A 17,203-nucleotide genomic window follows, 5' to 3' on the forward strand; every position below is an offset into this window, starting at 1 on the left:
TCAAATGTATGTTTCAGGCCCATCTGCAGCAACTGCAGTGGTTCATCCAAGCATTTCTATAGCAGCTTATGAGAAAAGGTTTTGAAGATTTATTGTTCAATTGACAGTTGTCTATGCCAGATTTTGCAAGTAAAACAGCAATATTCAAATGCATGGGATTGATAAAGAGGTTTTTGGTGGTCTCCAGGGCTTGAAGGACTTCTTTCCATCAAAGGGGGAATTTATTTAGTTGATTGAGGAGTTTAGTTTTTCACAATTCAAAAACTTGACTAGCCAACTTGTTAGAACTTTAAACAATTAGAGTTTGAAAACCTTTCAGCAAAGGAAAAGATGCATGATCCCTAAAGGGATTTCATAACAAGATAGGGCCATAAAATTGTTTGGAACTTCAAAAAAAGACCAAGGGACAATCCATAGATTTGAGAAATTTTGTAACCCTAGATGGACTAAAAATTATATATTCAACGAATGGTTACAAACACCAAAGTGCATACCAATAGCCACTAGAGAAGAACTTTGAAATTCAAAAAATTAAACTCCAGGCACCTTGTCAAATGTGTCAAATAAGTCAAAATGGACAGTATTGCTGCATCCACACCATTGTCAAGGATGCCCTAAAATCTGAAAGAGAAAGATTGTGAAGATTGTTTCTTCAATTACCATTCTTTTACAGCATATTTTATAAGTGAAACAGTACTCTCCAGATACATAGGATTGATAAAGAAGTTTTCAGTAGTCTTATAAGGGGTGGTTTCAATTAAAAGAGTAATGTATTTAGTTTTGTGAAAACATAGGCATCATTTTGTTTCTAAAACTTAGCTTGCCCACTTGTTAACTTAGCTAGGATTTGTGGGAACTTCAGCAAAAAGAAGGAAATGACACTCAATCCTTGCCAGAATAAGGGAAGACCAAAACCTTGTTTGAAGTAAGAGAAGGGACAATTAACAGCTGCAAACATACCATAACCCTAAATGTTCAGGAAAATGCATAACTGTACACAAAACCTAATGTATGGACCACTAGTCACGGGCAAAAGTTTGAAATTTCAAAATGGGGCGGGAATGCCTCACTCTTGTCAAAATGTGTCAATTTATTTTTAATTTTGTGAAAACATAGGCATCATTTTGTTTCTAAAACTTACCTTGCCCACTTGTTAAAATAGCTAGGATTTGTGGGAATTTCAGCAAAGTGAAGGAAATGACACTTGATCCTTGCCAGAATAAGGGAAGACCAAAACCTTGTTTGAAGTAAGAGAAGGGACAATTAACAGCTGCAAACATACCATAACCCTAAATGTGCAGAAAAATGCATAACTGTACACAAAACTTAATGTATGCACCAATAGTCAGTGGCAAAAGTTTGAAATTTCAAAATGGGGCGGGAATGCCTCACTCTTGTCAAAATGTGTCAATTTATTCAAAATGGACAAAATACAGTTGAGCGCACACACCATAATCAGGGAAGTCCTATAATCTGACACAAAAAAAATGATCCAAATGACCAGGAATGTACATCCTAAACCAGTTTAGCCAAATTTTCATAAAGCCAAAACAAAGTCATGTGAAGCCCTAGCACAAACCAATGAACAGACAAGAAAACAATGAAAAATCAGAAAAATATATTCCTTTACCCACTGAAAGAGCCAGCAGACATGGTGCCCTAAAATTCCAAAGCATTTTAAAGCATAGTTGCAAAACTTGCCAAGGCCTGAAAAACAAATAGGACTTGGCCAGTTTTCGGCAAAAACTTGTTAAAAAACTCAAGAACTTAAAAAATTGCTTCAATTTAATTAGAGATGCATTTTTATTTTTTTTTGCAAAATTCATTGAGAAGATGCATCCAATGAGTCGATAAATGAGAATGCAAAAGAAACAACCTTAGCCTAGATATATAAACACAAAGTGGATGCAAAATCATAGTCTTGTGAGGAATGCTGATGGCTGGAAGAAAAATAATAAACAACTTATGTAAAACTAAAAGTAAATATATATCATTACAATGACATCTTCCTCTTCCCATCTCTAGTAAAAACTAAGGGAGAGGTAGAACTAGAGGGCCTAGTCCTAGAAGTCTGCACTGGACATAACTATGCCTCCTCACTCAGTATGTCTAACTCAATTTGTGTCTCATCCTCCATCCTAGATGTAGCTCTACCTCTAGCTTCTCTTGGCACTAGTAATGGCAATTCATTCAACTCAATGTTATCTAGTGTGAATCAAAATCCAACCCCCTCCTCCATAGTGTAATTTCTACAAATCATTGATGTCATCCTCTTCAAAACCACCTCAAATACGCTTCAAATTGATAGAAATCAGTTTGCAAGTCTTTGAAATACAAGCGTTTGGAATACTATTTTCCCCTGCTCAGAAAAATACAAGTGAAGAAATGAGAAATGAGAAATGATATTAATTTGGACCTTCTTTGCCTTCAAGTGCTGTTATAAAACTACAACCAAGTTTTTAACATAAGCTCACCAAGTTTTTGGCAAAAACTTGGAAAGTACTCAGTGAGTTTTTGTCATGAATTCGGCGAGTTTTTGGTGCCGGTGAAAGTCGTAAAAACTTGTCAGGCTAGAAAACGCAGCTAGTTTTTGCAACTCGGAGAGTCCTCTGCCAGTAGTACATATAATAAAGTCTCTCAGGGCCTAGGCCCTAAACAACCCCTAGCAGACACCTTAGTTTTCCCTAAGAAATTTAAAACACAATAAAATGACCAACAAAGGTTAAAAACCTTATGAAAACTTATTGAAGGCAATGACCTTTTTTTCTGGTCAAGAACTAGAAATGACTTTCATCATTCCATTCTTCCTTATATTGATCATCTTTTGTATCAAATGACTACAGAAGATTATCACAAGGTCTCAACACATGAACAGTCTCAGGAGCACTTACAGTGCACCATTCCTTGTCAAAAGAGGATTTCAGTCATCTGCAACAGTATTTCGTCATAACTGTCAATCAAAATCCTGATTTCAGCAAGACAATCCACTTTTATCTTCAAGCAAAAATTGCCTGAGGTTCAGTCAACATGTTCGGCTATTTAAGAGCAGTCTTTCAAATATATGCAATGGATGTTAAAGTGCAATCGCAATGTGTTTTATTCCAAACATTCATCAGCAAGATCAGAACAGTAAGAGCAGAATTTTAGAATTAAGCGACAGTTTTTTATAGTTATGAAGAGCTTCTGAGGTTGCACGATATTCATCATAGATATCCCTGTTGTTATTTTTTCCGGCTGTTAGAGTTTCTAGTATAACAAATCCATTATCTTGACAGTCATCTTCAAATTATGGTTAAAAGTTTTTTCATAGCTTTTTAATTGCTCAAAAGCAATATATCAGATTCAATCTAATTTGCTGATTGCAGTATGGGGTTTGGGTATGAGTATGGGATTTGAGTATGCCAATATGGCAAGAAAGGGGTTGACTGCAACGGGGTGTGTGTGTGTGTGTGTGTGTGTGCGCGTGTGTGTGCATGTATGTGTATATATATACATGTATGTGTGTATATACACATATATATGAATGTACATATATGTGTGTATACATGAAAAAAATTAAATAATATACATAGTGGAAAATACATTTGATATTTAATATCATAATAAAGACATCTGAATCTTTGATACTATGATACTTCATCGTTGATCAATGGTAGTAATAAAGATAAAATTAGTTGTCAATTGATAGTTCAAATTTCAAAATTATGTCATATATGATATATGTCCAAGTAGTACTACAACGGCAAGATTCAAATGAAAACCATTAAAATCACAAAATCTCAAAGTAATACAGTCAAAATTTGTGTTTTGATCTTCAATGTGCATCAAAAGCATGTAGATTGAAGTCATTGCCTAGTTCAACATCATTTGAACCATAAGAAAATGAAGTGTGGCTCCCAACATCCTGTGTAAGAGCCTTGGCTTCATCGACATTAACTCTAGCAAGCTTTATAAAATATGCATCCAAGCTGGTACACTCAAGGGTTATATCCCAGTTCTTCATTGCCCAATGTTAAAAAAAATCTGATGCTTACTTTTGATAAAACTTTTATTGCTAGGGGCTAAAAGTACAAAACTCTTGTCCATGGCGGTAACACCATGTACAAGCATCTTTCCTTGCATTGGCCTCAAAGAACACAAATACTGTGATCTTCTACTGAGATGAACTTGTCAATCTCTTTCCTAAATATTTACCCACCATTTCTACATTGAAGAAGATCCTTCAAAATGCCAACTTGTCCCCATTAACAACTTTACTATCTCTATATGGTGTAATTCTCGCAAGAAAAGAAAGTGTTTCTATGATAAAATATTTGGGGGGTAATGCATATACAAGGAGATGCAAGGGTGCATGTTCACCTTTTTCATGATGAATGATTTTTTACACATCAAAAATGTTTCTTTGGTATCAGTCTCCTTCTATGATATTATGATCTTTATTTTTCCATCATGGAGTCAATGCCATCATAGATTTCCCCCAAACATGGCCAATCTATAACAAAAAATCTAATCGTACTCGCAATGGTCTTGAGGAAACTGAAAACATAGCACACATAAACTCACTAATCCTCATCCAAGAGCAATGACTTGACCTTTTGGGTCCTCTCTACATTTGACTACTTATAATTACTCCATTGGTGGCTAATGAACATGGCACTCAATGCCTTTTGCACCCTAACAAGACATGTCAAAACAATTGTGCAATGCAAATTGGTTCCGACCAACCTAATGTTACGCAAAATATAAGTCAATAATGAATTAAATAGTACATAAATATAGCATAAATTAAACTTACCTTCATCAACTCCAAATTTGAGAAATTCCTTAGGATCCTTTGTGACCCAACTTGTCAGTTCATTTATGGGTTTGAGGCCCTAGTCCACCGATACAACAAAGTTTTGAATTTGGGTTCTCTAGTACAAAAACATGTATGTGTCTATGTGTCTATAATATATATATATATATGTATGTATACATAGATACATATGTATGTGTGTATGTATATGTATACATGCATATACACATATATGTGTATATCTATACGTGCATATACACATATGTGTATATGTATATATGTATAAATGTGTATATATGTATACATGTATATATGTATATTATACATATATACACATATGTATGTATACATATACATGTGTATGTGTGTGTATATGTATACATACATAAATATACACATATATACATATATACATATATACATATACATGCGTATGTATATGTGTTGTTTACTGTATGGATTAATTAAGCAACACACACAAGGAATCGATACGAACACCGAACAGAAAATAGCAGAACTATTATTATTATTCGCATATGCCAACAGTACATCATGATTTTCTCCTATGATAATGATAAGATGAATACAATGCTTCCCGAAGGGGTTATAAATACTTTCCGACGAACCTTCCCGAAGGTATCCGTCGGCCAGATACATCATGTACAAACTACATATATATATGTATCGACCAAATACAAACTATTCACCGTCGGCTACATAACAAGAACTTTCCCGAAGGGACCCGTCAGCCGATACACAATTTCCTTTCCGAAGGGACCCGTCGGCCGATACACAATTTCTACCAACGACATCATTCCCCCCAAAAAAGAAAAGTCGTCTCCTGACGACTACAAAACAAAACTCAAACAACTAATACAACAATATTGATCTGCCATATTACTTTCACATTCATCCCGTTGCATCTATAGCCTTTGCTAACACAATACTGATTCTTCAAGCTGACCTTGATAGCCACCTGTGCTGCTTTCTCTGCTTCCAACTCCTCGGTACCCTAAGCCAAGTGTCGTTGCATTGCCTCCAACTGGATGATCAGCTCCTCCTGAGCTCTCTACGCATCCACCAAGATAGCCTCACAGCCAACACCTGCTCCCACTGCCTCTGGTACACAGAAAGTCCATGCCTGCAACAACTTCAATTCTTCTCAACTAGTCAAACTCCCACGACTGATATCCGCAACGACTGGGGGTCCAGGGGGCAACGCCCCCTGCGAGGTCGAGGGGCAGCGCCCCTCGTCGCCAAGACCAAACTAGCCCTTCGTAACCCACACAGAAATGCACGGAACACACCATTTCTATCATTATCTGCCGATTTTGTACTCTTTCTGGCAACCATGGATGCGTCCCCTTCCCTTTGGCATCATCTGACACTCATTCTGTCATCTTTTTTTTTTTTTTTTTTTTTAAGAAAACCTCCTGTCACCCTTCTGTGATGAAATCCATACGGCTTCCAACTTGACAAATCTAGATTCCAATCTGCTTAAAAAAACCGTGCTGCAATATCCCACCGTCTGTACTTTGAAGGTGGAAACCGTACATTGCCTTAAAACCGTACTTCAAATTTGAAACCCATACCTTGTCTGAAAAAAACCGTACTACACAAACCGTACACCATTCTTCAGATGTTAAAACCGTACGGTATTCTTCCTTTATTGTGAAATCCGTACGGTGGTGCTCCTTCCTGCATATATTGCATGCCGTACAATGCCCTTTATTGTGAAATCCGTACAGTATCACTAAAATCCGTACTTTTAACAATGAAAACCCATACGGTACTATGCAATCCGTACCTTACAAATGGAAAACCATACGATGCTGAAAAATTCGTACCTTGCCAATGAAAAACCATACGGCACTATGAAATCCGTACCTTGCTTATGGAAAACCGTACGGTGCTTCAAAATCCGTACTTCACTTATGGAAAACCGTACGGTACTTCAAAATCCGTACTTTACTTATGAAAAACCGTAGGGTGCTTCAAAATCCGCACTACACTTTTGGAAAACCGTACGGTACTTCAAAATCTGTACTTTACTTGTGAAAAACCGTACAGCGCTTCAAGTCCGAACGGTGCTTTACTTTACTTTTTTTTGTTTTTTTTTTTTTTTTTTTTTTTTTTTTGAAAATCTCACTTCTGGAACAATTATGTACAATATTTACATATATACAGTACTTACAGTCTTCTCTCAGTTATTCGTCCACGGGGGTGCGCTACTTCTTTCATTGCAGACATTCAACTTCGACTTCTTCACTACATCGAATACTTCCTTTCGGTCTAGCATCCACTGTTTTATTGCTCTGTTATTGCTTACTTCCCGCATCTGGTATGGTCCGACCCATTGAATTTTGAACTTGCCTGGTTTGATCTCATTCCGATCGTCGTACTTCAAAACCCACTGTCCGAGTTGAAACCTGCTACACCTATTCTGTGTCATCTCCATATCGCCCAGTTTGTTCCCAAAGCTCCGTACCATGGACTCCGTCAACTGCCCCTTCTGGCCGCTAATAATACGTCCACTCCGTACTGCTGCAACTTTTATTAGACCCTTCCGCTTTGTTTCCTGTGCAGACCGTATCATGTGCCTTCCTTGCTGCTGGTACCTTTCTACTATATTTGTGGTTTGACATAATACTTTCTTCCTGCGCAGTCATACAGTAGAATTTTTCCTTCTTTTGGGTTCGTACTGTATGTTCTGTCCTTCAGCTTCAGTCATATCCGTGTTTTCTTCTTCGGCTTCTCTATGTTGCTTCGAACATTCATTTCTTCCTTCGGCTTCTCCATGTTCCTTCAGACATTCATTTCCTCCGTCGGCTTCTCTGTGTTCCTTCGGACATTCATTTCCTCCTTTCTTACCTTCGTCAATCCTTAGCATATTACAACTTGGAAAGAGCTCATAATCCTCTATCTGCCAGTGGTAAAGACCATTTACTGAATCCAGATCATCATCTCCTTCCAATCGTAGGACTCCCTCCTGATCGGGTTCCATACTCTGCCTCCTCTCATCATCTTCTCCTTCGGAATCCGACGATAGAGCTTCTTCTCCAACCATCTGAGTGTGTAGATCAATGACATACTTCCGGCCTTTGCTTTCAAGTGATAAAGTATTTTTCTTCCAATCGTGTTTTACCTTGGCTTGTATCAACCACCCCCGGCCCAGAATGGCATCATATCCTCTCCGCTTCAGTGGGATCACGACAAAGTCCAACAGGAACGGTTGTGTTCCAATCGTCACTGGTTGTGCTGTCAGGACTCCCAATGGCTTGATTCCATGTTGATCAGCCATTAGCAGCTGGAATGTAGGCGGCCATAATGTCGGCTGTCTCAACTTTTTCCAAGTGTCTTCAGGCAACACATTGACACCGGACCCTCCGTTCACAATTGTTTCCGTCAATACAGTCCCGAGAATTCCCATTTCGACGACTACTAGATGGTGTCCGGATGAGAGGGCTAACAACATCGGATCTTCTGCACTTGCGCCACTTTCCTTCTCCTTTTTGTGCACTGTACTTGCTCCACTTTCTTGCTTCCTTCCATGTTCTCCTGGTAGTTGAGCAGCGGGAACAATGTTTGTGAGTGTCGATCGGAGCTGAGGCATAGTGAGCAACAGATCACTTATCCTGACAGGTATCTTGGCTTGCAAAATTTGCCGGACAATGTTCTGTTCTGCGCAGTTCCGTACGGAAGTACTCGACGTGTCCTTCAGGTGTGTCGTTTCTGCCTGTGTTGCTTTCTGGATCTCTACCCGTGCTTCTTCCAGTCTCTTCTTTTCTTCCGCCGGGTCGGGGTACACTTTTGCTTGCTTCCGTGTGATGGCCAAAACCTCTTCTTCGTTCGTCCCGACGGTGATCAAGTTTACTCCCGACTTCGGACACCTAGCATCTTCATGATCACCAGGTCCACACCATCTGCATAACAACTTTGGTGTGTTCGCTGTTGTACACTCTCGGGCGAAGTGACCCCACAGATTGCATGCGCAGCATTGAACTATCGGCCGACCATTCGCATCATACTGAATTCGACTCCTTCCGCCATTATTGTTGTTGCTGGTATTGTTGTTATTTTGACCGTGCCGGTTGTTTCTGTATCCACCCGATGTGGCACCTTCGGTACTGGTGTTCCCGTTCCCTCCGGACGGGGAGGCCTCCTGTGACAGGAACACTTGCTGCGGTGTCCTTGTTTTTAAATTGAAAGGGCACTCCTTTACCGAGTGTCCCAGGATCTCACAGATTTCACAAAATTGATCTTTCGGGCAGGATCCCTTTGTATGGCCTTCTTTCTTACATTCTGTGCACCATAGGTCATTGCCCTTAGGTTCCTTGTTCATGTTCTTGAATTCCTTCATCATCCGAATCATGTCTTTCTGAAGGGCACGAACCTTCTTGTTGCTTCCTTCGTCATCGCTGCTATCATTTCCTGAGGATGCATCGTCATCTGAATTGGACGAGCTGGTCTTCTTCTTCTTCTTTGTCTTCTGGTCACTTTCGAGGTTCATTGCCCGGTTGTACGCTCCATTGTATGTGGATGGCGGCACGATCTTCATCTTCTTCCGCAGCTTCGGGTGAAGGCCTTCAATGAACCATCTTTTCTATAACCCGTCAGCGGGCTTATTCTCCATCTTACTGATTAAGTCCTTCAACCTCCTAGCAAAGACCCGTACAGTTTCATTCTTCTTTTGCTTGGTATTGAATATCTCTGCGACAATTTCATTGTCATCACGCAAAAGTTGAAATTCTGCGATGAACTCCTTTTTAATGTTATCCCAACTATTTAATTTCTGTGGATCGACATCAGTAAACCAATCAATGGCAAAACCCCGTAGGGTTGCGGGAAATTGTCGGATCCATTGGTTTGTATTTGTTATGCCATTCGCCCTCCAGATCGTTTCACATGTTTTACAATGTCGAATGGGATCAGCTGCTTCATCACCATCAAATTTAGGCAATTTTTCCTTCGGACCTGCCATTATTACTGTATGTCGAGGGTTTTGTTGTGTACCTGCGCTGTTTTGCACTCTCGCGCTGTTTTGAGCACCCGCGTTGTTCTGAACACCTACACTGTTTTGCACACCCGCGTTGTTCTGGACACCCGCACTGTTCTGTACACCCGCGCTGTTCTGGACACCCGCGCTATTTTGCACACCCGCGCTGTTTTCTGCTTCCGCGCTGTTTTCAACACCCGCGCAGTTTTCTGCTTCCACGCTGTTTTCAACACCCGCGCAGTTTTGGACTTCCGCGTTGTTTGGTGAAGAAGAGGGTTTTTCAACCGTAGCTGTCCGTTCCGGAAGTATATCTCGGACGAAGAGGTCACTCTACGCTCGTGCGCCTTTGGCACTCCGAGCTGTGCGAGTCGATCTGCTTCCGTCAGGATTCTCTTCCCGTGGCATATGTAGGTTCAGAAACTCCTCCCTCGCTTCTTCCACCAAATCAAGCCGTTGTCGAGTCTCCTTCAACAATCCTTCCGCGCTCTTGCTTCCGTCGGAAATCTTCTGAAACCTCCTTCGACGCTCTATCTGCTGAGCCAAAATTAAATTTTCCTGCGCAACGCGTATGTCATCTTTTTCCTTCAGCTTACTCTTGTCTTTGTTCAACTGATTCGGCATTTAATTCATCTCCGCCTGCCTGCGTGCCAGATCCATCGGGCAACGGCACCAAATGTTTACCGTATGGATTAATTAAGCAACGCACACAAGGAATCGATACGAACACCGAACAGCAAATAGCAGAACTATTATTATTATTCGCATATGCCAACAGTACATCATGCTTTTCTCCTATGATAATGATAAGATGAATACAATGCTTCCCGAAGGGGTTATAAATACTTTCCGACGAACCTTCCCGAAGGTATCCGTCGGCCAGATACATCATGTCCGCTACAAACTATTCACCGTCGGCTACATAACAAGAACTTTCCCGAAGGGACCCGTCGGCCGATACACAATTTCCTTTCCGAAGGGACCCGTCGGCCGATACACAATTTCTACCGACGACATGTGTATGTATGTATGTATGTATACATACATACATATACATACACGTATATGTATACATGTATACATGTGTATATATGTATACATATATACATGTATACATATACATATACATATATAAAATGTATATGTATATGTATGTGTATATGTATATATGTATATACATATACATATAATATGTATATGTATATATTACATATATATGTATACATATACATATATACATATACATGTATACATTTTATGTATGTATATGTATATTACATATATGTATACGTGTATATATCTATGTATATATATATATATGCAACATAAAAGCATTAATTAGTATTACAATGTCACATAGTATCATATTAACAACAAAAACACCAAAAACTTGTACTCATAGCATCATGATCATAGGTCATACATTTCAAGTTCAGTATCAAAATATTCAAATATAGAAACTAATATTACTTTCAAAATATATAAACTAGTATTGTCACTTATATTCTAACATAACTAAATTGTTTGTCTACACAATTAGTTTTTTAAATTAGATCGATAAAAACATACTTCAATAAAAAAATGCAATAGATACCTCAAAATGGTATTTGTGAACCTAGTTTATATATATTGTTACATTTTACTTTCAAAGATGAATAAGCTAGTATTATTGTACAACCAGAAATGAGGGATGAAGAGAGGCAATAGTTCGTCATCATTTGGGCTTCTCAAATCTATAGATTACAAAAATAGCTTTGGCCATAGAAATGTTATCAAAAATAAGATGGGCTTGTTTAAGGTTTATAAATAATCTTCTTCATTTTCTTCACCTAGTCAACGTTGCATGGAAGTTTGAGAGAGTTGTTGTGGTTGAAATAAACTTCTCTTTTGTCACTTTTTACCTTGATTTGTCATTAATCCACCCAAGTATGTTTGTGTTTGTCCTAGGTATGTTCTAGACAAATCAATTCACCTAAGAGAACACCCTAGTCAAACCCAACATCAAATCAAACTAGGACCAATGCCTTGTTTGAAGTGGACCGATACTAGGCTCTGGGACCAGCAGACCAATAATTGAGCTGGTGACATATGATAGTTTCTCACAAACATTTGGCTCTCTTCACCTTAAATGTATGTATTTTTCCACCCACACTTAGTGACGGTTTCTTGCATCACCAAGTTAAGGGAGTGTATAGCACATGGTGCCCTAAGAATATGCTTATACCTTTTTTCAAACAAAGCACTTATTGGCCTATAGTTTTTCTCATTGTCAAAACTGATTTGGACAATATTATTAGGACCTACCATCTCTATGGACTAAATGAATATTTTGATATGTGCTAGGGCAGAAATTATAACAATCAACTGAAATTCACACCACTGAAATGTGTTAGGGCAGAAATTATAACAATAAACTGAAATTTGTCAGCCGACGGAATGATTGTCGTCGGTGTTTTGTATTTTGTAGCCGACGGATAAATAGTTTGTAGCAGACATAATGTTTGTGGCCGACGGACTCCTTCGGGAAGGTTCGGCGGATAGTATTTATATCCCGTCTGGGATCATTGTAAATCATCTATCCATTATTCATCTTATGAAGCATAATGTATGTTTGGCATATGCGAATATAATTCTGCTATTTTGTTCCATTGTCTGTATGCATTGATTTCTTTACCAATACGGTAAACAAAATCCATAGCTGAAATGTGCTAGGGAAGAAATTATAACAATACACTGAAATTCACAAATTCGTCCCAAGAGAGACTACGCACCCTGAGTATTGTGGCTGAGTAGCTACGCTCCCGGACCGAACAAATCATTTCCCCTGATCCCAAAAAATGATCCCTTCCAATATGGAAACACTAACAACCATAAATACCAACCTAAGGCCTCCCAAAGTCGGCCACAAAACAAAATTCAAAAATCATTGAAGAGTTTGGCGCTAACCAAGTCGGCCACCCATTAAAAATCCAAAAAAAATAAACACTGGCTGGGTCGGCCCAGCTTAATTGGGGATATTACATATTTTGGAAAAGAATTCAACGTCCTTGAATTTTCCCTCGCTTTCAAATGCCGTCAAAAACATTAACTCGTTAGGGGACACTTCATCAACATTTGTTAGAAATCCGCTTTTGCAATCTTTTTATCTATTAGAAACAATGGACATTTTGTCAACCCATGTATTCCTACTAGGTTATTGTTATAAGAAACCATAAAATTTTAATGACTTTCGAAAAAAGTGTAATTATTTGTTTCTAAAAGGCTGTGTCAGTTGTTGACACTTGGTTGTCTTAAGTTTTAACCAACCATCCAGCACTATATATATTTGGCTTGGGAAGCAATTCATATTATGATTGTACAGGCATTACACTTGAGAATAAAGCTATATCTTTCAGCCAGGCCTATGTGTTATATTTGAGTTTTTGTGCCAAATGTGTTATATTTATATTCTTGTTTAAATTAAATTACTCGCCGAAGGGAGTAAACAAGAACCCTACAATATGTATCAACTAATAAAAATTCTAAACAAACACCAAAAGACTTTTCTTTTTTTCAAGAAAAAAGAAAATGATTTTTTTCTTAAAACTTGAGAAATTCACTAAAACGCTAAAAGAGTTTGTTAAACTACTTACCTTAGATCAATGTCCTTTGTGCAAGCTACCTTGAAACTTTTTAATCATCCTCCTTTGACAAATACTACCAATCTTCCAAAATGAAAAATGTCAACACAACAATGAGCATGTGTGAAATAGGATTGTTTTATCAAACAAAAAACACAATGGGTGCATTTTAATATTTTAAGAAAATTTCAGGGTTTCCTAATGTTTAAATATTTAAATAACTTGCAAACCACAAAAACCCGAGGGCAACAGGGACATGCCCTAGTCACTCTAATGTGCTCCCATCATAGGATTATGACCAACAAGTCAAGAACTCAATAACTTGGCTTAATCATGTAACACATTTCAAGAGATATTTACCCAAGCACTTGAGATTTTCAAAGCACTTAAGTTTGTATATTTCAAACTAGAGTTTGGTGTATAGCAAAGAGGAGTTTTCAAATTCGAGCCACCAAAAGTTTTGGTAAATTTGCAAGGTCTATTAGTTTCACAATTTTAAATCTTCATCAAAGGATTTTTTATGGATAAAGTTGATTTAATACAATGGGATCATCTGATGGGCCTCTAAAAGGCCATTATTTTGAGATCTTTTTTATCTTGTTTTTAGACAATTATCTTGTGGAAATAGTTATGACTCTATGGGCCCGTTGGGCTGCGGGAATAGGAATAGGGGAATAGGAATAGCTATTCTGGAATAAAAAATGGGGCTACGTATTCCTGTTCTCTATTTGGTTCAGCCAATATTTGATGGGGAATTTGCGGACCCCAAAATTTATGTTTTCTAAAATAAATAAAAGTGGAATAGGAATACGTATTCCAATAACACCTATTTGGGTGGAATTGCAAAACCCCATTTTTGGGCCAAAATTGGAATGCGTATTCCTATTTTTCTTCATATTCCAATTTCGATTTGGTGCATCCAAACGAAGAATTCAAAATCTTAAGAATTTACATATGCCTATTCCGCTTGTATTCCCGTTGCCAAACAGACCCTATGGTTTTAAGAAAATGAACTTATGTTTTTATGAATATGTTATCTATATGTTAAGACATGAAGTTGAAGTATGGATAGTTCAAATATGCTATGTTTGGTTGAATCTATGGACTTCTATGGTATAATGAAAGAATGTTACATGCTGATAAATGTTTCCTCATCCATGTTAGGTTTTAGGTAGATTACTTCCTGTAGTCATAGGATTTGCAATGAGTGATAGTTTGAACATTACACCTTTTTCTAACACTGATGATGAAATGAGTATATGTATGTAGAAGTTGTATGTATTCAATGTTTTGCAATTACTTGCCACATAAATTCAAAGTCAGCACCTTAGCGCTAAATCAAAGCCGACTAGATTGTTGAGCCACCACAAACGAGCAAGATATTGAATGTATTCTATTATGGCAGCACACGAATATAGCTCCCTTAACCTCCTATATTCTTGTAGGATTTAATTGCGGTTAATGATATTTCTATTGCAAACTTTATGAATCTATAATTGATCCTCATTGATGGAGTGATCGTAGAGTTAGGAAGTTGTTGTAGTTTCCCTTTAAATAATGCTTGTTGTAGCGTTGAAAGAATTTTTTGGGAAGAAGGATAGAATAGATTGATTTTCATAACAGCACTGTGTGATCTTGTTTTAACCAAATGTAATTTCTTAACATGAATGAATAGAATACAGAGTTCAAGTTTACATCTTCTGTCTTGATTGTTTTTTCTGTTCACTCATCTAAGGGGGCCCACTTGGTGAGTGAACTAATTTGTTAGAATAGATTTCATTTTCTTGTTTGTTTCTTCACAAGGCAGAATTTTGTTGTTCCTACAGCCATTGATAACAGAATCAATGAACTATTCCTACAGCATAGGTGCATAGATAGGTTTATTATTTGCAGCATTACTTTAAGCTTTAAGTTAAGATGTTCTTTCAGTTTCTAGCTTAGTCTCCTTCAACATTTCCTTTGTTTTAGTTGTAATGGCTTAAAGAAGAATTAGAGCATATACTTTGCAGCTACCCTCTCAAGTTTACTCTCCTGGGTTGACAAAATAAAATGAAGTCCGTATGTTATTTTAGGAAAACACGTGATTCCATCTAATCATGGAGTCACTGTGAAAGGATGTCCAATCCTTTGTCACTAAGGTATTAAGCTGACTAGCCATTTTTGGTACCATAGTCAGGGAAGGTGTCAATTTAATTCAACCCTGAAATCATTATGTTAGATTTCGCATTATTTTGCATGCATAGAAGAAGAGACCTCCTTGAAAGATTTCTTCCCCGTAATATTCAAGAAAACATTTTTAATCCTAAACTTGAAGAACCTCACAGAAAGAACAAAGAGGAACCTTTTGAAAATCCATTTGTTGTTGCTCAAGAACAAATACCCTCATCCTCTAAAGAATCCTTGCAATTAAATGATCTTGTTGTTGAACCTAAATACCAAGATAATCCACTTGCCCTTGTTATCTATCAGCCACCACCACCAGTACCTCCTCCAGGAATGGCTTAACCTCAGCCTCAACCTACATTTCATTTTTCTATCCCTCCTCAGCAAAACCTAAAGAACATACCTGCTGCTGCACTTCCCAAGTTTTATGGCCTAATCACTGAAGACCTTGAAACCTTTTTCTTTGAATTCGACATAATTTGTAGAAGTTATGATTATACAACTGATGCTCATAAACTGAAGTTGTTTCCTTCTACCCTAAAAGAAGTTGCTCTGAGATGGTTCATGGGTTGGGTATCAACGCTATAGGAAATTGGCCTGCAATGAGCAACTCGTTTCTCACAAAGTATAAAGAATACTACAGGGGTCGAGATTTAAAAGGGGATGACATTTTCAAAATGTCCCAAAAGGATGATGAAACCTTAGAAGATTATGTTTCTCGGTTCATATTCAACCTGCAGCATAATACATAGCATCAATTGAATGAGGAATCAAAGAAACATTTTTTCCTGAGAGGCGTGCCACATGAATGATGGAAGCATTGAAGCTTTAGATCTTATGGCAGGAGGAGATATCACTCAAAAAACTTGGACTGATATACGAAATATATGTCTGAATTATTCCAGAGCCATTGTGAAGAAAGGTAGGGGACTTAGAGATCTACCACATAAGTCCAATGGTAGTTCAGGAGTATCAAAGATGGAATTATCCAATTTGTTGTCAAAATTCAAGCAAGACATCATTAATGATGTAGCAACTCAGCTAGACACCATGCAGGCAAGAAGGAAGAAAGATGAAGCTAATGGCATGTTGACTGAATACTATCCACATTGTAGGGGAAAAAAAGGCATTGTAGATGCAAGTCTATTGCAAGTGTGGAGACACAACCGATACCTATTGAGTTCAAAGCCATTGATGAAAATGGAGAGGTGTTTTATGTCGCTCAACGAAGGCCATGGGCTCAAAGACAAGGTATGCCACAAGATCCTCTTCAAAGTTATAATTGGTTTTAGCGGGAATAATAATTGGCAACAACCCCAACAAGGTTGGCAACAACCCCAACAGGGTTGGCAACAATCTTAGCAAGTTTGGCAACAACCTCAACAAGGTTGGCAACAAACTCAAAATTGGAATACCCAACCTAGTCAACAAACCCTATTGCCACCATCTCAGCAACAAGCTTTAATGCCTCCTCCTATAGCCACTAATACTCCTCCCAAGTAGACCCAACTACTAGTTCAACCTAATCCTAATCCAAACAATACTAAACAACAAGCTCAACAACAAAGCTATTATATCTCCTTGAATGATATTCACTTAAGGTCAGGCACTACTCATCCTTCACCCCAAAAG

General features: G+C 38.0%; 1 protein-coding gene across 4 annotated transcripts in view; it reads right to left on the reverse strand.

The window, feature by feature from the left end:
* LOC149558698 (putative F-box protein At5g39460) overlaps nt 1–17,203 on the reverse strand; it is a 208,028-nt gene that overhangs the window by 117,768 nt on the left and 73,057 nt on the right. The gene's annotated exons all lie outside the window — the stretch shown is intronic.

This window comes from Cupressus sempervirens, chromosome 5 (assembly GCF_028749045.1).
Source record: "Cupressus sempervirens isolate cs-2001-9-10 chromosome 5, ASM2874904v1, whole genome shotgun sequence".
NCBI lineage: Eukaryota > Viridiplantae > Streptophyta > Pinopsida > Cupressales > Cupressaceae > Cupressus > Cupressus sempervirens.